The sequence below is a fragment of the Pagrus pagrus genome (assembly GCF_965226575.1).
Source record: "Pagrus pagrus genome assembly, chromosome: 5".
Lineage (NCBI taxonomy): Eukaryota > Metazoa > Chordata > Actinopteri > Spariformes > Sparidae > Pagrus > Pagrus pagrus.
The window spans coordinates 34,375,559-34,400,123 of NC_140189.1; the positions used below are offsets into that span (position 1 = coordinate 34,375,559).

The following is a 24,565-nucleotide window of genomic DNA, read 5'->3' on the forward strand; positions in this document are numbered from 1 at the left end:
CAGATTGAATCTCCATGTTGTTCTTCTCTATTCAGTCTGAAGTGATTTGATATCCGGCCGGTCTGATGTCCCTGTCAGTCAAACCTGAGGGTGTGTGCAGCAGTCATTCAAGAGCTGAAGTCCTGATACGGCTTCAAGGCTCGCTGCTGTTTCACTAGTTTGTTCAACTCATTGTAAATTGCTTAAGTTCATTGAGAGTTAATTTTAGGGCTTGTCTGAATGTCTGAAATATGGAAAAATGACAATCTGTCAAGTGTCCAAACCCCCAAAATATTCAGTTTACTATAACGTGAGAAAAGAAAAGCAGCACAAAGAAACAACAACTTTCCGTTGATGTTTTTTCTGTTCTGTTGAGGTAACTAACCGTTTTCATATTAACATACAACTGTAAGAATGAAAACGCAGAGAAAAACAGCTGGTTGCATTAACAAGTAGGCAGGCTTGGTTACTTACTGATCCAGTAGAAATAATGGCTGTGTTGAGGCGTCTCGAGGCTCAGTGGTCAGAGGAAACACATCAACAGGGGAACAGACGGGGACCCTCACCTGAGTGAACGCTCGTCCGCTCACTCTTGTTTAATCCTGTTTTCTATCACTCTCACTCTTCGCCTTCGTCTCCTCCATCAGCTGGGTTCGCAGTTATTCCAGTCGTTCTTCCGTTACCTGGGGAAAGCAACCAGGGAACACAATGCCTCTTCTGCTTTGGCTGCACAACAGAAGACCTGTTTCTTTTGTGCTGTTATTCATTCATCCGTCATTTTTCTGGGAAACATCCATCCTGGCGCCGAGAGCTGTTATATTGAACCAATCTATACATGGGTGGTGTCATTTTACACTGTGCAATCAGTATTTACTTCTGAATGATAAGCTAAAGCATAAAAGTTGTCTATAGCTTGTTTAAGTGAAATGTTGAGTTTTATACATGCGGTCGTTCCTTTAAAGATCAAGATGAAACATGTGGACACAGAGACTTCAGCATGAGCCACACGACAGTGTTTAAAGCTGGTATGATTATTTCCACCTCATACAGCTGAAGCATTAACATTAATTAATACTTTTCCTTGCCGCTGTCGACAAGTGCTCACTCAAGGGGGATTGTTTCGTCTCTGTAAATTAAAGAGCACCGTTCAGACCTGCTCTAATTGAAAAGTGTGATGAGAACTTTTGTTGTGAACTGGTGCTATATGAATAAAACTGACATGTCTTTCCTTGTTGTTAAGGTCGTGTGTTGTATTATATAGGACTTAGTTGTAATGGAGTACTTTTATAATGTGGTATTTCTACTGAAGAAAAACATCATGAGTCAGGAGGTCAGTCACTTGGCACTAACAGTGAAGTGTCTGACCCTGTCTGAACTAACAAACTACAGGATAAAGTGTTGGGTGAGGAAATGCGACATGGCTTTATTATTGCAAATAGCAGTGATTGTGTGCTCTTACCTGTACCTCACCTCTTTCACTCTGACTGATGTGCTCGGTGATTCAGAAGTCAGGAACCAGGTGAAGAAAGAGAAGTGGCGCTCAATAAAGTGCCTTTGAGGTTTCACCTGGGTATCATTTTGACAGAAATGTTTCCAGTGTTGCCTTCAGAGAGCCTTCAGTGTGCACTTTGGCTCAAAGAGCAGGTGTGATAGTCTATGTGACTGAACTGTGAGAGATTGACTCTCGTGGGTAGCCTTCATACATATACAAGAAGTAGTTGTTCCTTCACAATGTAATACAATCGACAAGTGACCCTGACAAACTTACATGTTTGTTGAACTTCAGAGAATAACGTTACAGTAGATCTAGCTATAGCTATAGGATGTGAGAGGCTCTTTACATTTGAAAATGAATATCTTGCTTCGCTACATCATATTTCAGCTAATTAGTCTGACAGGAGGCTGAGCCAGATGTTATCACTGCTGAAGTCGGAGCTACAGCTTCTCAAAACAAGCTGAAATCACCCATTGTACACCCGTTACCATTAAAGTGCCAAAAGATGGATAATTTAACAGAAGTCAATGAAAAAATGAAGGCATATTTATCTAGTCACAGATTGATCTACAGGCTGGTACTAAAATTAAGAATGTTGCGTAAGCCACATTTTGCAAAGTTTAAAAGTTCCCCCCGACTCATCAACTTAAAAAACTGTGATTACTTTAAGGGAGTCTGGGGAAGATGTCTCTGCCACCTCTAATTACTCGTGTGCAGGTTTTGCTCTGGTGGACGGAGATCCAATCTCAGTTTTATTACAGCCAACGAATCTGCCAAACACCCACACCGGTGCATATTTGTAAGGAGACCTGGGGAAACCTCCTGCTGGTTTTGTCAAACCAGAAGCTGGTGTTTTTTGAAGGAGACCTAAAAACATTTGAGCTGGTTTTGACGTGTCAGAAGTGGGTGTTATTGAACGGAGACGGGGGGGGGGTACCTCCAGCTGTTTTTGTCACGTCAAAAGCAGGTGATTTTTTTAAGGTGACAAAACACAGGAAGTCAGCCCATCTCCATCCATAATCGTGGTGCCATAAAACAGGTATTTTAAGCCAAACCGTGATGTTTCCTAACCCGAACCAAGTGCCTTTTGTGCCTGAAGCTAAACAGAGGAAGAGAAGAGAGAAATAGAAAATTCAACTCAAACAGACGTAAAGTTGCAACATAAAGAAGTTTTGCAGAAATGTACTTTGCTAACATTTGTTTTGGTGATTTAAGTTGATCCCATTTTAATTCCAGGTGTAAATGGGGGGATAGTGACTCATCTGCTATGAAGCACATAAAAAACAGTCTCTTGTTGTTACCTGTCCTTAGATCACCTTGACTCCTGCTGTATTTACTGTGCTGTTCGCCAGGCGTCCACGTGTGTGAGTGGTGAGGGTGTGCATGCATCTGTGTGAAGGGATGTGGCTGGATCACGAGTTCCTAGCATTAATGAAGAGTATAAAAAGAGAATAGATACAATTTTTTAATGAATTCAGAGGGATTGTTAAATAAAACATTGTAGTTATTAGCGCAGCTTGATCACTGCTAATAGAATTTTTCATTTAGCAGCTCGTTGCCCTGCAGTTTGGTGATGGCGTTACTGAGTTACTAACAGTGGCTGCAGCCATAATGCAGTGAAGAGGAACACATCAAACGGGCCGAACAGAACTTTTCCCTCAAGCAAACACCTGCTAAGAGACGTCATAATGTTCCCGTGGAGTTTGATAAGACACCATTTGGGAGCCTCCTGAAAACCTTTTTTTTTTTTTTTTTTGCTGGGAACACCTCCTCTGTGACTTTGTGTGAGCTCCAGTAACCAAATCTACTCCAAAAACCCAATAATTCAAATCAACCTGTGGCACTCATTTCAAACGTCTTGCCTCAGGAAACACAAAAGCCTGCTGCTTAAACTGACGTCAAGTCTAACCTCTACAACAGACACAAGGCAATTCAAAGAAAAGCGAAAATAAATAATAATAACAATAATACATTTATTTATTTATTATATTTAAAATTAAAAACTAATAAGCCACAGTAAACAGAAACAATGTTTTAAGCTGTGATTTAAATGAGCTGATAGTTCGAGCAGACCTCGGGTGTTTTTCACAGGTTGAAACTAAAAGCAGCTTCACCTTGCCTGGTGTCAGAAAAGTAATTGTCCAGGACCATCTAGTGCTTTATAGATGAGTAATACGATTTTAAAATCAACAGGAAGCCAGTGCAGTGATTCAGCGAAGTCAAAAAACTGCAGCAGGTCCATTAATTCTGAGAAAACAACGTAATGAGTTTGTGTCCTTCCTCTGAACTTTGAGGAAAAAACAGGCTGTAAATCTTGAATTGGAGCAAATCCTAAAATCCCTCCACAGTCATATGGTACAAAATTAATTTAGGTGCAAATCCCTGTGCACAGATTGCTAAAATAAGTGAACAGATTAACAAACAAAGCTAAGGCTTAATCCATGCAACAATCACATGCAAGATGCATCATTAAGTCACAGCCTCAGCTCCACTTTGTGTTTAATGCTAATCAACAAACGTTCTGCTGAGGAGCTAAAATGAGATGAACATTGTCAACGTTCAACACATCAGCATGTCTGCATTGTGACTGTGAGCATGTAGCTGAGAGCAGCACACGACAGTATAGCCTCAGTCTGTGACCTCCTCTGTCCCTGTAGGTTTCCGTGGTGACGTTTATTTAAGCTGTCTTCGTGGACCAGATTGTAAAAGATCATTTCCTTGATTTGTTAAGATAAGAATGACATATCTCGCTCTCAGGTGCTTTTCTCCTGCATTCAGCCTTTTTTCTGCAGGACAGTAATAAATACCAAGAAGCAGAAGTCAAAATGTAATGCATAAAACATGCATAGATGGCTACCAGACAACACACATTGCAAAATATTGCAACCATCCATCACTGACTGACAGTCCTCACAGACCATTTTCTGTCCTGCACTCCTTTCAGACCGTCTGTGATATGTGACTGTCTTTGGCTCCCCCCCCACCCTGACCTTCACAGACTGACTTCCTGTCAGCGTGGCTTTCACTGCACTGACGCAAGTGAGAACCACACTGACAGAAAGTATCTGAACACCTCCAGACTCTCAGGCACAGATAAGAGTTTCCATCTCCTTTTTTTTTTTTTTTTTTCCTTTTCACAGCTCCTGCGTGCCCGTGTCTCTCTCAAGATGCTCGTTAGGAAGGTGAGGAGAGGTGAAAGAGTTGTCGCTGGTTACGTTCTGCTTCAGCGCACACATCAGCGGTCTCTTGTGTGTCGTTGGCAGTAGGTTGGTGTAATTTTTCACAGGATTGGCCTTGGTCTCTTCCTCTGCTCGGTCATTATTTTGCTGACATCAGTTTGGTTGGAGGAAATTATTTGCAGAAGTTTGCGGCACTTTTTAATTAATGAATTATTTATTTCGTCTCAACATCGTTCATTTCACCATCATGCACATAATAACAATAACACATTCACAACTCAGAATCTCTACGAATCAGCACTTTTTTCCTGCACGTTCCTGCTTGAAATCACATCAGAATGGAGATTAAAGCCTCGGTTGTTCCTCCCGTTTGTTGTTGGGCTTCAGCGGCAGTGCTGTTCTCAAATGAGACAACATTTTACGTCTGTTGTCTTTCACTCTGACTGGTTACCTCCAGCGTCGGTTCCTCTCCACTTGTACTGTCCTGGTTGGCTCTAAATGATAAGAAGCTGTCATGGACCTGTCTGATAAATCACCTACAGAGAGGATAAACTGTCAAAGAGCTAGAAACTGAAATGGATCAGCTGAATACAAAACACAGTGTGACTGCAGGGGCGAGACATAAGCCTTTAAAGACAACCGTATCAGACTTTGAACGTTATGTTAAAAGGGTTAGCCTACCCTTTTCTTCCTTGGTAATATTTTTGTAATTGTATAATTTTCCCCCTTTCTGAGTAAGATGGTTCAGCATATCTTCAGTACAACCCCGATGACGACATGTCCATGAATGTCTGAAGTTGTTCCTGACGAATCCTTTTAGTTTGGCCTCGAGTGTCATATAAATGATTGAATATTTTTTTGATGGAGGACAGCATGTTCCCAATTCTGTCTTTTTGGATCACTTCTCAGAATTACAAAATGTCTGCACAATCCATCAAAAAACACGCCAAAAGGAAATGCTAACCATGTAGCAACATAGTCATGCAGCATATCCACATAGCGGGAAGAAGCTTGGCTAAAAGCTTGTTTTGATAATTTTTACCTGAACAAAACACCAAACAACTAAATGAGGTAAGGAAAAAAAATCACGCTAACAGTGCACGCCCACGATAATGCTACTGCATGCTAATGATACAAACTATGGCCCAATCCCAGTGCACGAGGCCTCTCTCGCAGACATTTTGAGCCCCCCAAAGTTGCCAATGTTGCGGACCCTCTGCAAAATGACCAGAATTACCGACAGCTCATAACGTAACGTTACACGCGAGGTTACGAGGGGATGGCACAGCTGATGTGTTCTCCTATAACTGATCGTCCACTTCGATCACTTCATCACTTTATTTTCCAACACAAAAGGTCATAAACTTTAGATTATTATTTTTTTCCCCACAAAACCTCTGGTTGCATATGTTTCTATTTGTGTATACTCCTGCTTTTTTCATCATTATGACATATTACAAAACATGAAATGTGTAATAAAGTGAAATGTCACAAACTGCTCTGTCATTATTCTGTTTCTGCCCCTTGCAGCTTCTCTCACTCGAACACTTACAGGTCCACAACCAAAACTCACCGAACGAGCAGCCAAGAGAAAAGAAATAAAAATGTCTCTCTGCTGTTTTGCGATCATAAGTTGCTGCTAGAATCTAATGAAATGTCTCTGTGTTACTTCAAAATGATTTAACACCATCCTCTGGGACTGTTTTCAGCTCAGTGGGAGGTTTCTAATGCGCAGCTGGGGGGGACTTTCCATTTGCCTCCTTGTTTTGGATATTTGGATTCTGCTCTATGATTCTATCGACTCTGAAGGTTCAAAAGAGTCGTCAATCATCCAAATTGACCGGTGGATTCCCGAAATAGCGCCCTGCCTGTAGTCTGTGACTGTCAGCTTGGGCTCAGTCACCCCGACGGAGCTCTAGAACACAGAACATTAGATTAACATGAAATACTAACCGAGTCAGGATTTTTAAATAATCAATGAAGCTCATCAGCCCTTCCTCGTGTGCAAATGTGCATGTTAATGTAGAGATACACATCGTTTCTGATGCTGGAGGATCGCTGCAGGTAATTTCATTGATATTTCCCTCATTAAGGACACATTTCTCCCCTCTCGTCCCACCCGTAGTTGATCAGGATGAAACCTTTTCTGACCCGTCCCGTCTGATCCACAGACTGATGGCGCTCCTCCTCCTCCTCAGTTTAACATCAGTGCATTTTTCCATATGCAGTCAAACAGAGTTGTTGATGGGACAGATGACTGTGAAACGGCGGGGCAGAGGGTCCAGCAGCGACGATCACGTCTCTTTCCCTCAGTGAAGACGAGTGACACTTGGTTAATATGTGTCAGGTCCTGGCGCACTTGGCTCTTAAAGGGAATGGGAGACGACACTTGGATTGGTTTGATTTATGTTCAGCCCAAAACACACCCGTGACTATTTCAGAGTCTGAATACAACCCCTTTGCGCTGTGCACCGTACTTTGTGTCCAGATTATCCACAACTTAACTAGCAAAATGGATTTGGACGCCCTGAACACACCAACGCTTTGGGCCTTGGGCTGTAGACGTCTAAATATGGCCTATGAGTTTAAACGTTTGTTAGACAGAAACAAAATCTTTCATTTATTCTCAGGTCCATCTTCATCTACTCAGACACAGTAATCTCACAGCTGTTACCTTTCAGAATGAGGATGATTGATGATTCTTCGTATGGACTTGCAGTGGCAGAGATATCGTTTCTTCATTTTATGCTTGTTATGTGGAGCAGGGGCCCGAGCCAGAGGCCTCGCTTTAATGTGTTTTGTTTACAAAACATCTTCTTGTTTCTCCTCTTACACTCTCTGCTGGTGCCTATTCGTCTGTATGTAATTATTGATTAATTCAATCATTTGCGTGGTTTATAATGAGCTATGTTTTTTGGCAAGAAGAATTGCACACAAAACAACACAAACAAAAAAAACAATAAACGGCGACGCAGGCCTGAAACAAATTGCTTTCGAAAAACTTTTTTCATAAAGCATGGATTAATCATACGAGCGCTGAAAAACACAGAATGACAGCAACATATACGCAGGTTAGTTCAGCCCGGCGGGCGTACATGACATTTAGACTCAACATCTGTATGAATGTGCTCTGAATGTGAACTGCATGGCTCTGTAACAGCTTTGTCAATGTAACTACTGCTTCACAACACAAACATCCAGCAGCTGTGGTTAAAAACATGTGTACTCTCAATTTCCATCTTTGCCCAAGATATGAGGCGTTTTTCAGCCCTGTATTGTCACAGCCCAGCTCTTAGACTGTGACAAAGATGAGACACCAGACGAGGTTGCAAGAAGCGCTCAAATGATTTATAAAATAAAAAATAAAATAAAGAGAACACTGAAGTCTGCAATCAGTAACTTAAGCATGTATGTGTGCTTTTGCCTGTCTGTTGTCACAGTATCAACATCGTTATTTGTCAGGGATTGCTGGACATGAAAGCCAGAAGATTCAGACATCTGAAGGATGAAATGTTGTTTGTACCCATGCAGGGGAATTGAGCAAAGGCTCAAAGTGAGGAGACAAAAACAGGTCTGCCTTGTTGTTCTTTGCACATTGTCACAGAGAGGAGAGCATTGTTGACAAAGGAGGTTTGTGTTGTAGCCGAAGAGAAAATCTCGTCACTAAAAGGCTCCCGGTTTGATCGCAGCAAACATAATGTTCCCCATTTAAGTGTCCATTAGGGAGATATTGAACCCTTATTCACTCACCACAGCAGTACTGTATATGCAGTAAATATCGTATAACATAACACAATATGTGACAGTGTTCAACAAGAGACCATTCTAAGAGATTGAATCCAGGATACACTGGACACTCTGTAATTGAATTACTGTATGAGAAATGAACAGCTGAAATGCTCATATGGGGATGGACCAACTCTGGGCAGGTGGCGGTATGTAATCTGGCATTAATCACAGTGTCTCATTTTACATTAATGTGTAAAACCGCTGGAGTCCTGGAAGCTCACAGCCTTTACAGTTCATTATAATGACACAGCTTTACCTATCAAGGCATTTCTTAATAGATAAATGGTACATATTCATTTATTTACATACAACATCAGCAGTTTTGTTAACAAATAAAACAAATAAATGTAGTAAAGGAACGGGATGAAGTATCCAGTTGAGCCTCAAAAGTGGTGCAGTTATAGTCGTAAACAAGGCTCGTGAATATTACTTTTCTTTTATGTTTCTGTAACTAAGTTACATACAGTCAAATAAAAAATGTAAAAGTCGAAGGTGGATACGGTGCATCGCTGTATTAACTTTGGAGGGAAAGACTTCATGTAAAGGTAATGTGATAAGACACAGTGAGCTCAGTCGGCTCTTTCAAAAAGAAAACACTTTTTCTCATCTTTTTTCTGTTTTTACAGTATGAAGGCCGCAAATGCTTTTTTTTTCTGCTTTTTGCAAGTGTTGCTTTGCTGCTGTTTTATTTATATGTACTCCTAAAAATCTAATAACAGCTGAAACAGTAACCGAACATTATAACCTTCGTGGAGTGGTGAGGCTATAGTCCTCAAACCAGGAAATCAGTTAGCATTTTTGAAACATCCGGTTCCCTCGTCTCAAAGTCTACGAGTTTTAAAAAAAAACTGGTTTTCAGTTAAATGCCTGAAATAAGGTCTGTGGTTACCACAGGCTTAAGGTATTTACACGTTGTATTCTACAGCATGAAATAAGTCATTAAATGTGCCACAATTTAATCATAAAGCTCTTCCATGTGTTAAAAACATTAACATCAAGAGGTGTGGCAGGAGGAAAAGACATCCCTCATTCAGGCAGAAGATCTTAGGGAGACTCTGCAACAGGAGGAGGAGGAGGCTGTGAAAAGATGCTCAGCTGGAGGAGCAGAAACACAAGAACGACACCCTGAAGGCTGCTCTGAAAAGCATGAACAGCCATCGTATTGAGTGGCAGGAGGAAAAGACATCCCTCGTTCAGGCCACACAAGACTTCAAGAAGACTCTGCAGGATATGTGACAGGTGGAGAAGGAGGCTGTGAAAAGATCTCAGGCTTCCCATCAATCCTCCTTGCTGAAGGAGATGGAGAGATCCAGGGCTCTACATGTGGCTCGGCTGGACGAGCAGAAACACGAGATCGACACCCTCGTGGCTGCTCTGAGGAAGGTTGAGCAAGAGTTGCAGGCTCATCAAGTGGAGTGGCAGGAGTTAAAGGCATCCCTCATCCAGGCCACAGAAGACATTGCAAGAAAAGGAGCAGGAGTGGGAGGAGAAAGAAAGCTCCATGAAGTCCCAGCTGGAAGATCTCATGAGCCAGAAGAAGAAAAAGAAGAAATGGTTCCCAAAGCCCTTCTAAGGTCCAGGTCCACGCTCAGGAACAGAGACTTGCTCAAACACATGCATTTGTCATCCCTGTGCTACGACGGGTTTTCATCGGGTGCTCCAGTTCGCCCATTTTCATTGAAGAAAAAATTCTTCAATGAAAACAAAAGAAAAAGTTAAATCAGTTCAGGCTGCATAAACCTGATTACATCTGCACGGCGGCGAACGATCTGGTCCGCACCATCTACGTTCATCTGGCCCACATACTGTGTGGAGTGATGACACTTGGACAGTCCACTCCCGTCTGCCAGATCGGAGCCACAAGCCGTATGAAGGATCACTTTTCAAGTGTTAAGTATAAATGCGCATACACCCAGCCATCCGAGGAGAGGGACCTCTCTCTGAGTTGCCTTTCCCGAGGTTTCTTCCCGTGTCCTTCAAGGTTGTTCTAAGGTTCATTAGGAGTTTTTCCTCATCTTCTTAGAGAGCTTGGGCTGGGTACCTGTACCTGTTCCAGGACTTCTACTTGTGATAAAGCGTTACATTGTTGTATATTTCTACATCCTAGATCAAGGATCTGAGTACTTCCTCCCCCACTCATCTACTACGGACTACAGAAAAATAACATATCAGTTGTATAAATCAATAATTAATAATAATGTTGAGCTTTAAAGGCTTTCGTGTTTGTGCTGGTCATGTTACCATGGCAACTACAGGAACCACGCCGCCCCACACAGACAGAACGATGAGACAGCTAATCACTCAGAAGTGTTTTGAGAGTTATCAATAAACCTTCTGAGTTTAATACATGTAGCTACATTTGTTTTGATTATAAAGCTCTGCAATCAGAGTCAAATTAGCAAAATCATTTTGGTTAAATAAAACCACCAATTTCGTTTTTTTTTCTATCAAGGCATTTCTCAAAAGATAAATCAAGGCAGATATATGAAACATTTAAACGTTTTAATTTACATCTTCACAGAAATGAAATGATCATCATCAACACGGCGAATAGTAGAGTGATACCGATGTTCAGCCTTCAGCCACTGATTAGCTGAAGGTAGTCCGTCTGAGTGCAGCATCACAAAGGCCAAAATAATGTTTTGAGTCCATTGTTGCTTAATTAACTGTGCTCTTGTTCCAACATTGCAAAATAATGAAAAGCCAGAGATGCAAACAGAAATAGTCTCTGAATCTGGTCCCTGATTTTCTTAAAAACACTCATCAGTCCATGGCAACAAGACTGTGCAGGCTGTAATTACACTTGATGGGACCCTCACACAGTCAGTCTCTAAGTGATGACTGAGCCTCAGCATGATCTAATGTGTTGTTGATATGAGATGTAATTGTTGGTGCCAAATGGAAAGTGCGCTGAGTGATGAATAATAAAATCTTAAAACGAAGCATTATGAAAAAATAAACCAAAACACAGCAAGCAGCAGGTGCCAGAACAAATGTTGGCACAGTGTTTGTTTAGGCTCCAGGACGCTGTTCTCATGCTCTGGCTAGGTTGAGCCACAACAACCACTCGGGGAAGAAAACATCATGGTTTGGCTTAAAATACCACCTATGGTCGACGGCTGGAGATGGCCCGACTTCCTGTGAAAAATATCTTGTTTTGATGGCCACAAACCCTGCTGGAGACTGTCCAAAGTTCTCCTGAGGAATATCCAGTAGTTTCACACTTACAAGTGCTGACATACAAGCTCGAAGTGCAGTTCTCTGTTTGGCAGAGTGGGTTGCATTTGCAAAAGCCAATTTTTTTAAATCGAGCTTTTTGTTATTTCTCCGTGTTTACTGGCTTCCCTGCCTTTGTTGGCACATTTCACGTTTCTTCAGACCTTATCGTCACCTGCAGATCAGTGTGATGATGTATGCTGATAACATTAAAGGTGCAAAAATGTGTTAATGCCGACGCCACGTACACAGAAACTTGGTAGACGAAAGCAGGTTTGTTTGGTGGTTAGAATTGTTTTAATTCATTTTCATATTGTGCATGGTGATTTTTTTCTGCTCGCATGTAATTTGTAATATTGTGGAAGGTTTTAGCTGCTGGTTGCTGCCCATGTAGAGTGGCCCAGATTAGCATTAATCATGACAACAAGTCCGGTAAAGCAAAATATTTAAGTGTTTTTAGGGAATTTATTGGTGCAGCAACAAGTTTGGGACAAAATCACTCTGTAAAATAAAGCTTCACATTTCAGACAGCTGTCAACATGTTGTGTAAACGCTCTTAGTGATGAAATACAGCACATCTTCTTTGTGTGTTTCCACACCAGGACCTAAGAGCTTCCCAACACAGGAAGTGGGACGTCCAAGTTTGAATCCAATGTCAGAACTCTGTATCGCTCCCATCTCCCACGCTCTCCTCTCTCTCCAGCTTACACAAACAGTCAAGTCAAATCAAGTTGACTTTATTTATACTATATTTCCCAAAAGCACAAACAAAAAGAGAGAAGGTCAGCATCTAAAATACATTCTGAGCAACAGTGCAAGAATCTCCACTGTTTGGAAATACCGTAATTACTGAATCAGCTGTATGTTAATAAAGTAAACAGGGATAATGTAATACGTTGCTCTCACCAAGCATTAGTAAGCAGACTGTGATGTGGACTCAAAGTCTGTCCTCGCTGATAAAGCAATCATAAACCAGCAAGCTTAATAAATCAAAACAAGCTGTCTGGTTTGCTTTGCGAGAAAAGTACTGTGACACAAATCCTCTCGAAATCATCTCCAACCAGCTTCATCCTCAATCATCAGCAGAGACAAACTGGTCCTGTCTCTACAAGTTCTGCCTGTAAGAACTTGTCCATTTTGTTCTCATGTCTCGCTGCAGCCGAGCAGCGATTCTTGTGCTTAACTTCCTCACCCAGATTTGTCGTGCTGGTTACAGCGATCGATTGTCAAGCCCTCAAGTCACAATCCTCCTTGTGCTGCAGACCACGTTATTTTTTTTTAGCCAACATCTTCGGTGCTGAGCGCTCTGACGCTGCGTCCCTCAGAGATCCCTGTGTGTGCTTTCTGCTCCGTGTGCCACTTATTTTGCTTCAGATAAAATCTGCCAGGATTCACATCCAACAGACCGAAGTATGCATCGGCCCCTGCCACCACCGGCCTTTTAACTGACTTCATCTTATTCTTATTTATTGTTCGTCAGTCACTGGGCATTCATCATAACAGGTGTGAAAGCCACTTTGTAAATTTAAACTGTGATAAGTGTTTTTACTTGCAGAAGACGTAGTAGCAGAAGGAGTCATATTTTAGTATTCATGATATGAGTTAGCTACCGTGGCTTTTTTTGTATTTTATATTTTATGACAAGCAGTAAAGAGACTCCTGCACACTGTCTACCTGAGATAACCTGATGAGGTCTAAGTACCGAAACGTTGCTGTCATTAAACTTAATTGCAGGTGAAGTGGACAGAGTGCGGGAGTCTCTTTCCTGGTTTTGTTGTTTCCTACGCACCTGTCGATCTAAAGGTGTGCAGAAGCTGCACTCTGTGATATTTTATGAAAAGGAAAGAACATTTTAAACGACACCCCCTTTTAAATGTCGGATCAGGTATTTGTAGTGTGTGTCTATTCTTTTTCACATGATAGCAAAGTGTCTTCCCCTTTTAAAACCCATTATTGTCAATTTAATGCTTTTCGGCTCTCCTGTTGGTTTCTGTTCACGCCTTTAACTGCAAGCCAGGATGTTTTTGTGCGGGATGAAACTCTCGTCACCGGTCCGATTTATCGTCTACTGAGAATGTGCTCACACATGACTTGAACAGGAGAGCCAAAGATCGATTTCGCACTTATAGCTCTTATTTTCCTCTAATAATGTAATTCTCCACCTTATCTCTGAGCCTGTCCACTTTTCAGACATTTTTGGAAAACATTCTGGGGGGAAAGGATAGTTCCCAAATTCCAACCTTTAACTTGTCATGTTGTGATGAATAAAATTCGCCACTCCACTCCACAGAGCTCTTAAGCCAGTAGATGAGGTGGTTTTTCTCACAAGTATGCTGCAAAGAGTTTTGCTGGAGCATTTTGTGGCACATCAGCTCCAGTGTAAACATAAACCTGACATAGATCATTTCAGGAACATCTCTGGATGAAGCTTAATGTGTGAAAAGGGCTTAACCTGAGCCCTTTGAGTCAATCTTTGCAGACACCCGCTGTTCATTTGTTCCAGACGCAGTCAATTCTATTCTTCTTCGTGCTAAATCTTAACTCCAGCTGCTCCGTGTGCTTGTGTGACACTGGTCACACAAACCTGGCAGGTTAATCTCTCTATGAGGAAAGCCATACAGAGTCAGCTGCACATTATGTACCCCTTCAGTTTCCATGGTTTAACACAGTTGCATCATTTCAGTGCAGTGCAGTGTTGATTTATTTTGAAATGAAAATCAAAGGACTTAAAGTGGATGACGTCTTTTCTGAGAATTGATTTCCTCTTACTGTTTGAGGTCACTTTGTTCCAGTGCAGCATTCACAAATGTTTACTCCTGCAGTGATACCAATTTGCATGTATAAGATTAGAGCATAGAGAAGCAGAGCCTCTTCCCAGATAAGGATAGAAGTGTCCTGGGTTATTATACTGAGTGCTCCCACTCACCCCTGATGAGACTTTCCCTTGCAATGCTCTGTTGGTTTCATTCAAGAGCATTGAACATATAGAATAGACCCTCAGCCCAATGAAACTTGACAGGTTTGAGCCGGACGTGTCATCTGTTTGTGCCGTGGCTGCATCCCTTGTGTACGAAGCAGAACTCTTCTCTCGATCCTTGACTGTGTTAAGATTGTGAAATTATGTAAAACAGTCCGTACATCCTCTGTAGCAGACCTCGCCACCTAGGACACATAAGTCTGCTGCTGCTCTGTCCTTCCCAACTACCTGATTTCATTTACTTGGTATGTCACGTAATACCTCAGTAGATGGCGACCCAGGCATACCAAGTGTGTTTCTGCAAGACCACAGATAAGTTAAAGCTGAATGTTTCTTTATGTTGCTACTTTACGTTTGTTTAGTTTGAATTTTCTGTTACTCCCTCGTCAAAACACTATGCTCATGCTTTGGTTACACACAAAAACCACTTGGTTAGGATGAGGAAATACCTGTCAAAACGTGGCTGGAGATGGTGTGACTTCCTGTGAAAAATATCTGGTTTTGACGCCACATGAGCAGCTGGAAATATCACCAGGTCTGCGATTTTCACCAGGTCTTACAGTCGCGGTCTGCGATAGGCCGCTTGGCAGCCTCGCTGCTTGTAATAACAAATGTCAAATAAAAATGTCAACGTTAGTTGGACGTATCTGTGGTTTGCAGAAGGTTAACTGCTAACATCATATCCTGCCGACTGGGCTGTAGATGACTAGAATGGAAACCAGCAGGGAGTCCAGATTGTGTGAGCACCTTGATAGAAGATTACGAGTCTCCGCTTTGTTGTGTAATTGGCTAATGTCTGTTTAGGATGCTGTCAGGAGAAATATCGGTCAGACCGGAGTTCACATTTCTGTGTTCAGCCGATATATCTGGTTCATTGTGACACAACCAGGTGCTCCGGTCCACAGAGGAGAGTGAAGCCTAATTCTACCTTGTTTCAGACGGAGGCAGATGGTCAAAGGGGAGTTGTTATCAAAATGAAATGAAAAGGGTTTTTTTATCCTCTAACTGCTGTCTGTGTATCTGCAGGCGTTTCATGTGTATCTTTCTGAGTCCGACTTCAAGTGATGTGCAGGTTTCATCACAATGTTCCCACAGATTGTCTCTCACTCTTCTCCCCTTTTGTATATCTGCTGCTTTTGATCTCCGAACCGCATTGACGCCATCTGTTTTTCAATTATTGGTTTGATGAAGCATCACTCTGTTTGTCTGTGCTGTTTAACTTATATCTATAATTATATTAATAAACCGAGTCACAAATTAATCTGGCTTTGAAGCCAAAGTTCAAAGTGACTCAGCAAAAGTGTAATTATTTCACATCCATGGTTTATTAAACCGCAGAATAACATCTATGGTTTACTTCCCCTTTTAATTAGACTGTTGACTGAAATGATAACTAAATATACTATCGCAGTGGATTGGGTGTCAGTGGCTAATTTGAAAAGGCTAAATTTCCTCTTGGATGCAGCAACTTTTAACAACTGCAGGGTCTCATCCATGCATGGTTATCATCAATGTAGCTCGACTACTGAACCCAACAACTTCGAAGAAGACAGAAAGTTTTTATTAAACTTTGTCTTTTGCTTTCTGTGATGCAGTCGGCTGTTACATTATATATATATATATATATATATATATATATATATATAAAAAACACACGTGGAAAAGTGTCATCAATGGATTATACAGTGTGTTTACAGCAGCTACAGGAGCAGCAGCACATCATTAGCTAAATCAGTCTGTTGGGTTACAGATTACTTTAAATATTCATGGCTAGCACACAAAGACTAAAAAATAAATGGTAGACGGAGCCGCCGTGACATCATTTGGTGGTTTGTTGACTATTATTTTGAAGCTTTTGGCATTATGGTCACTCCCTTCTTGGTTTTTTGGAGCCAGAAGTGACCATTTTTGGATGAGAGGGTGGAGCTGAGGTAGATATCATTGATTGGATCTGACTGTGGTAGCCACACCCTAAAGCATGGGACCGTTATTTACAGAACGGACATCATGCTGTACTGAAGAACACTTGAAATGATGATTGAGACCATAAAGTAATTAGCAAACTGTTTACTGAGGTAATAAATTAAGTGAGAAAAGGGTTCTTCTCTTGGAGACACGGGGCCTAACGTGAGTCAGCTCATAGGACCACTAACGAAAGCTGCATGACTAAACGAGCGAGCGGTAACTGCTGAGCAGCAGCTGAAGTCTCTGTAGACCACCTCGATGCTGGACTCCCTGTCGTCAAACTGGGCGCAGTTTCTCTCAGAGTTCGTGTTTGGACCCGACACCGGCCTCTTGAAGACCGGTACAGTTAGCTGCTGTTAGCGCTTACTTTATCAGCAAGTAAAGCCATCTGTTCATTAAGAAGAGAGTTTAGTGGGACGTTAGAGGGGAAACCAGAAAACATTGTCTCCATAAAATATGATCCAGTTTCACACTAATCAGTGAATACGTTCATAAATGTATTTTTGCACAGTGCTGACATGAAATCCGAGCTCAACTTGATTGATAGGTGGGTGGAGTGATATTATTGGTTGAAGTAAGCACAGGTGACGTTTTGTTTTACAGGAAGAATACAGGAGTGGATTGATTTTGATATAGAAAATACAAAGAAATTGATTTTTTTAAAATTGTTTTGGCACATCTTATCTAAAAAGGTTAAAAAGCCATTTTTCATTTCAGCTCGACTGAGTGCGACCAACCTTCAGAAGTGGAAGCATTTGAAGTAATCCAGCCGATGTTCAGGGCCGTGCACTGTGCACAGTTGTTTTTGTCTGTTTTATGTCTTTGCGTTACAGACTGAGTGTACTTCTCTCCTCTGTAATCTCTCAAGTGTATAATTTTGCTCAGATTCAGATGCTCTCTTTGTCTTTCGTCTCTTGTTGGCACGTTCTTGTCCTGACGGTGAAGTGCTTCAGTAACTCCCAGCTTGTCTTCCAGTGGCTGGTGTTAGTCATTTTCCTGTAAACTTTAACAGCCAGGCTTCCATCCCCTTCGGCGCGCACTCCAAAAAACCACTTAATTGTCTTTTGCGTCGTCTTGTGTAAACTTGATGTTGGTGTCCGCTGAGGTAATGCGCTCCATTAGGGGTTGTGCTTTGGCTGCACTGGCTTTGATTTGGACCAGCCTGTCCTTCACATGTCCTCAGTAGCTTAGTGTTTCCTGAAAAGGAAAGAACAATGCCATGTGACCTTTAAGAAACCATCAAATGGCTTCTTGATCTTCCTGGAAAACAGCTCATCCTCAGTGGTGACCTCATACTGCTTTAGCGGGTCAGAGTAGTCCAGTAAACTCTGTCTCTGCCTGTCATATCAAATCTAAACACCATTCTCTCCGTAGCTTAAGTGTAAGCATTGCTTTTTACAGCCAAGATCAATCCTTCGCTGTCCTGTTTTTAGCAGTTAATACATCACCTAAAGGAGGTAATGATACAATCTTATGGGAGTCTTAACGCCTCACTGGTGAGCTTAGTGACTCTTCAAGGTGTAAACAACCTGCTGAAGATTAAATAGAAACCTGTCTGGCAGTCCCCTCTGCACAGACTCACTGCTGGCTGAGAATCCTCACGGACACTAATTCCTAAATATATTTTTCTTTGGCCTCTGACAGAACCAGAGTAACAGAGATGAAAGATGAGAGGATGAGCAATCAAGGGATAATGTATTTTTCAAGTTTAATAGATCACTGACCAGCTGTTGTCATGCCTCCCTCGGCTCCTGCCCAGTGCTCCTTTCAGTACGTTGGTGCAAAAACCGACAAATGTGTAACTGAAGTGAACAATATCACACCAAAATCACCAGAGGTGAGTTTCCTCTTTTTTCTTTTAAACAGAGACATCAGAGCAACAGAAACAAGTTGTGAACACAACACTGATATGTCACCTTTAAACTCACAGAATGGATTTTCTGCTGCTGTGGGTCCCTCAGTCAAAACGGTGGACACAAAAGACGTAGTTTGAGATGTCATGAAGTAACGTAAGACCTTGGGAGTTTTGGCATTCGTTGTTAAATAACAGATGAAAATCTATCTGACATGATGTTCTCAGACACGATGATGTATCAAAGTTTTATGTTACCTGAAGTGATACGTTCCTTCCTCACTCGCTGACAGGAAGTTATAGTAACAGGCAACCAAACGCAACAGACCATCACCTAGAATAAGATTATAGATTTCACAGGGTTTGAACATCGTTGGTAACATTTGGGATAGTGTCAGTACACAACTCAATAACAAATATTGACACATTTTAATGTGGAAATGTTACATTATGTTATCTTTAAGTTGATCTTATTTACACATCCAGCAGTTACAGAACAGCAGCGTCATCATTCTTGTTGATTGCTGCACAATAAATCATTTCAGCATCGACACTGCAATGTGTCACATTGTGAAGTGTCAACTAAGGCACATAAACTCAGCTCGCAACTCGCAGGGAGATGTTTTTTTGTGTTTTTGTGGCATTCGAGTTGAATGGTAAGATTGCAGCACTTGATGAAGGTTTTCAAGTTATCTTGAGAAAACTCCTGTATTTCTTCATATTATACTATAAATTGTAGGAAAATCTACAAAAATTTTAATTAAAAAAAGAGAGAAAAATAAATGTAAAACCAATTTTCACTTTCTTTTAGATCTGGTTTGTTCCCTCTGGGGAATATCGGGCTCTTGTGTTGCTTTATGCTCCACTATGTTGACCAACCAACTGTGTCCGTCCACTGTTTGGTCCTCAGCAGATAGTACACGGTAGGTTTTTACACATTTTTATGTGAAAGCAGCTGCCTGCTGAGGCAGAAAACGTCACCGTGAGAGCAGTGACAGTCAACTCAAACAGTGAATAATCAATGAGCTGAAACTTCAGTCTTCAAGCTCCACAAAGCCGACGGGATCAACAGATCCAGGTGATAATTCTCAGTATTTTCATCACTGTGTGTGATGAAGCCTCTCACATCGTCACATTGTTCTCCTGATGTCATTCGATGCGCTTAAGGCGAACATAATTGTTTCCACTGTTTGTTTCATTTTGCTTTAGCATTTGATGTATTAACACTAAACAATATTTGTGTTTATGAGCCTATTATGTCACGCTGCATGAATATTTAAAATAGTTTATTCACATGGTAAAAATTGAAAACTGTTCTTCTGCTGTGCTGCCTGAAAACATTTCTGTGTGTGGTGTGTCACTTCTGTTTGATCTCTAAATACAGTTTTTTTTATTTTATTTTATTTATTTATTTCATTTCTTGGACAAAATAACAAACATATTACTGCTTCAGTCAGAAGAAGATTAATAGGGTCTATGGGGGAAAGCGGCATAGCTCTCATGAATGCCATTTTAAAATCACGGTGCAAAGATAAATGAAGAGTCGTTAATGACACCAATTGATATGAAAATCAATAGAGTCCGCCGTGTCATCATAATCAAGAATGAATCATTAAAGGGAAAGGTACTTCAAAGACATCATCAATCATCAGGAACTACATGAGTCCAATTAGCCACGTTATAAAATCTTACATGATCAAAAACCAACCCATCGGGGAGGAAAGTGGGAGGGCAGCGGAGCATGACATCACTGAACGATCAATCGCATACTCAATCATGAATCCCACGCTGTTTGTTGCAGCTTGTCGCAAATTACACACTGCCTCCTATAACCTTCACTTTTCAACCGTTGACATTTCCCATGTTTATACTGATAGGGAGTGAGAGTTGTAGCAGCGTGTGTCAGTGAGAGCGCGTAGACCTCCGGAGGTGACGTGGTGCATAGTCAATGTTTCCACTCATTACTGTGCACGTGGACAGTGGACAGATAATGTTCTGGCCTTGACCTGTATCTAAAAATGAGGTTTCTGCATACTTAATGTGTTTTCACTCTGTGTGATTATCTCAATATCTCTGGCTTTGATCAGCGTTTAAAACTTGTGTGTCCTACATCCAAACAAACTCACATTCACGGGGAGCTTATCAGTCGCTGCCAGGAGTGTCGTCTCTTTATCATAGCTGCTTTCATCACAGCTGACGGAGGCACAGCATCCGCGCATTGTGAGATTTGCATATTATTATTATTATATATACCCAAAGTGTGGCACATGTGTGAGAGACCCCCCACTGCCTTTGAAGTACTGCTATTCACAACTGTAAAGTGCTAAACATAAATCTACAGTAAATGACAGTGGGAGGGCACAGTTTCACTGCCGCGGCTTTGATCACAAACCTCTGCAAATTATTCACAGCTTCATCCAAATGGTTTCTACAGTAAATGCTCACAAACTCAACAGAATCATAAAAACACAACATTAAAAAATGTATATTTGTAAGTGGTGACGGCCATTCAGACAAAGTTTCATTTCCTGCAGTGAGTCTGCAGTCGTGCTGGAAGCACAGTGGAGTTTGAGCTAAATGCTAACATCAGCTGCTGACATTCTCACAATGACTATGCAAACGTGCTGATGTTTAAAAGGTTTCATTTTTATCATGTTCCCCATCTTAGTTTTGCATGTTGGCAAGCTAACAATTGCTAAATAGCACTCAGATGCAGCAGCCGGTACAGTAGCTCCTCCAAATTGTGCTACATTTTCTGGCTCTGGTCTACGGCTGCTCCTGGCTAATGTCCAGTCACAGGAAAAGAAAATGGACAAAATGGGACTGAGGCTGAATCAGGGACTGTGCCCACAGAGACCTGCCTCTGCCGCAGCCTCTCAGATCAAGCTGTTGCACTCGAGGTGGACGGTGTTCTGAGCTGACGAGCGAGTCGGACTCTGTGTTTGTAACATCGATGCTCGGTGCTCACACACAGTCAGAGTTGATGGACAGTCTTTCCCAGATGTCGAACTTTTGATATGAAGATGCCGACCACATTTTCATCACCATGTTTTGCTGCTGCTAACATACAGCCTGACGCAGACTCAAAAGATGCACTACGTGATTATATTTGTATATAAATAACTGTCTATGTGTTTTGTTATTTGTGTAGTGAGTCACTGATGATACAGATACCGCCACACACCTCGAGTGGGTCACAAGTCATGATTGAGAGGGATTACTTTTGTAATATCCCGGTTGGCATGATGGGCGCGTCGCTGTGTTCGGCTGCTTGTTGTCAAATAACGCCGCTCCTCTCTGTCCTGGCTTTGTTTGTGTCTGTCTTTGCTCTGGTCTGTACAGACATTTGGTCAATGTGAGTTTTACAATATGATTTCTAAATACATTTGACCTGACTGGTATGAACTATACTTTTGATTTTCAAGTTAATATACGTTCTTTTTACACACTGGGTGGGAACCACAAATGTGTTTTCAGTCTGGACTAAAGCGGTGGACTGACCAACAGACATTGCCATCGTTAGAGCCATGCCACTAGCATGAATAAAACATAATACTGCCACTAAATAACCCAATAAACGAGAATGCCTGCTGCGAAACACAAATGGTCTGTTGTGTTTCCACTGAGATCCCAAATCCCAACCCGTCATTAAGCATGTTCATGCTGTAGGAACTCGTTACAGTTCCATTATGAACAAAAACAGCTTTGGAAACACACTGCGTGTTTCTTGAAGACCAAACAAACACATTAAATCTGTTTTGTACCATTTGAAAAGCCTCTGTTTGTGTAATCTGTTTGTAAAGGCGGTCTTCTTATTCGTCTCTTTTTTTGGCTACGTTTTACTGCCGCCTCTCTTTGTGACCTGAGTCTGTGTCATACAGTACATGTCCTGGTGTTGGTTAATAGAAGACCTGATACAAACAGTACAGGGACCCACACATCCAAAAATTGCTCTAACTTATTGTGTAAGTCAGCCTTTTTATAAAGAAAATAATAAATTAGTAGTATTACCTCGTCCTCCTGTCATTTGTCAGGGAAAATTCACCTTTGTCAAGAAATTCCACACTAAATAACCCGAACACAAAGAGGACATCTGATAAATTATTCCAGTGTGACTCAACATCTCACTGATTCTGGGTCTTTCTGTATCTTTTATTGGGACACAGTCAATTGATTAAAAGCTTCAGTAGCATTTTGGCTGCAAATTCAACAGGCTGAGACCCGTTTGGAGAAGGACCAAGTTTCAATTAGCACGTTAGAAAAATTCACTGAAATCCACTTTGGTTATTCTCTACAAATGCAGCACATGGCACAGATTCAGCAGATGAATCCTAAAATCACCTGAGATCCTCAGCTAAACCTGCTGCAGTGCAAATTTGGCTTTTGGATACAGCCTCGCAACGCCAGTGTGAATACGAATATCTGACTATGCGGACAAATTGTGCTGTAAGATTATACAGTCAGAAACTGCACCGAAGTTTTAATGATGTGTTATTCAACAGGGTGAATCATCAGGTCAGACAGATAAGACAGCAATATATAGAAATATCCTGCATGGATCTGACATATCAGACACAGATCTGCATGATTTTAATATGTTACCTGTACCAACCTAAAACCGGCCCTATTAAGCTCAGAACCAACACAGACTTCTCTCATGATGGGTTGATTTGGACTGGATGCAGAGCCACACAGAGAATTCAGGTCAGTGACGTCATGTCAGATACTTCTGTCCCAATTTTCTTGCCTTCACTCTGTGTCTTCCTGTATCTGTGCTTAAAGGAACTGTACAGGTCTTTTTGATGTGGGGTTGTGTGAGGTACTCACCTTCAGGCTGTTTCCTGCAGCAGATGACCGTCAGCTCTCCCCCTGGGTGGAGAAGCAGCTCGTATTTTGAACATTTTTGGTGCCTTACATTGTCGTCAGACAGCCGCCTGATACAGTGCAGGTCAGACGCAGCTGTGCTTGTGCTTGGGAATAGTCCCAAAGGATAGGGCTGTCTGGTTTTTAGTCTGTACGACTATTGGAGAATGAATTGACATTGAAATAACCTTGATCCCTGAACATTTCCTGCACAGCATCAGTTCAGATATGTGTTTTTAATGTGTCCAGTGCTTTGCTTTATGACCACACGATCTGCGACCAGGGATGAAGTGAGCCAACATATGGCCGTTTTTAATCCGGTATCACGTGGAGTCGTCCGGCAGATGTAAAGATCAACAACCAAAGCGTCCTGTGGAGAATATGCCAAATAAATACATTAATTAACAGCATATTAAATAATCTTATAAAACGTGACCTATGAGCTATGTTGCCAAGACATCTTAAACATGAACTTATACATTTGGTTTTGGAGAGATTCATTGAGTGTTTGATCACGTGCAGCGTTATTTTCTCTCACTACACAAGAAGCTTCATCCCAGCGCTCCTCAGCTCGGGTCCTCACAATGAGATTCAAAAGCTGCATTCTCCAGCAACAGTTAATGTGACCTGATGTTGGCGAAGCAGAAATCACTTGGCCAGTTTTATATACATAATATACTGTATGTATTAAAAAAAACAAGCAATGATGCAACAGCACTGCAGCTGAGGCAAGCAAGACCACAGCTTCAAGGAGCGTCAAGCTCCTGCTCCTCAAGAAAGCGGCAGGAGAAGTTCAGCAGCTGCAGACTCTTAACCCTTCCTCTTTAATACCAAATGAAAACTAAAACAAGTCCAGAAAACTACAATTAACCTGAAACCTTTAAAACACAGCAGACAACAGGCATCGTCAGTCAGGCAGTATTGATTTTAGAAGCGCAGTCCTTAATTGGGTGTTGGGGGGGGGGGGGGGGGATGCCCATGATCTGGAGTCCAACTACACCCCATGTCATTTATTGCAGAGCAACAGTTGAATGTGACCCATGTGAACTCTAACGTGTGGTCATAATTGGCATGCAGATCACGTGGACTCTCTTTCTTCAAGGTCTGTGACTTTCAATCAGTGTGCTCTCATTGAGCCTTATTTCATGTGAACGTTGGGGGGATTTACTGGATTTTCAGTATGAGTACATCATCTGAATGTTTCATATATCTGACAGATTTAATGAGAAGTTATATATCCAACAAGCTCG

General features: G+C 41.6%; 1 protein-coding gene across 2 annotated transcripts in view; it reads left to right on the plus strand.

Moving 5' to 3' along the window:
• Positions 1-24,565, plus strand: part of rxfp1 (relaxin family peptide receptor 1) — a 69,656-nt gene that overhangs the window by 12,752 nt on the left and 32,339 nt on the right. The window lies entirely within an intron of this gene.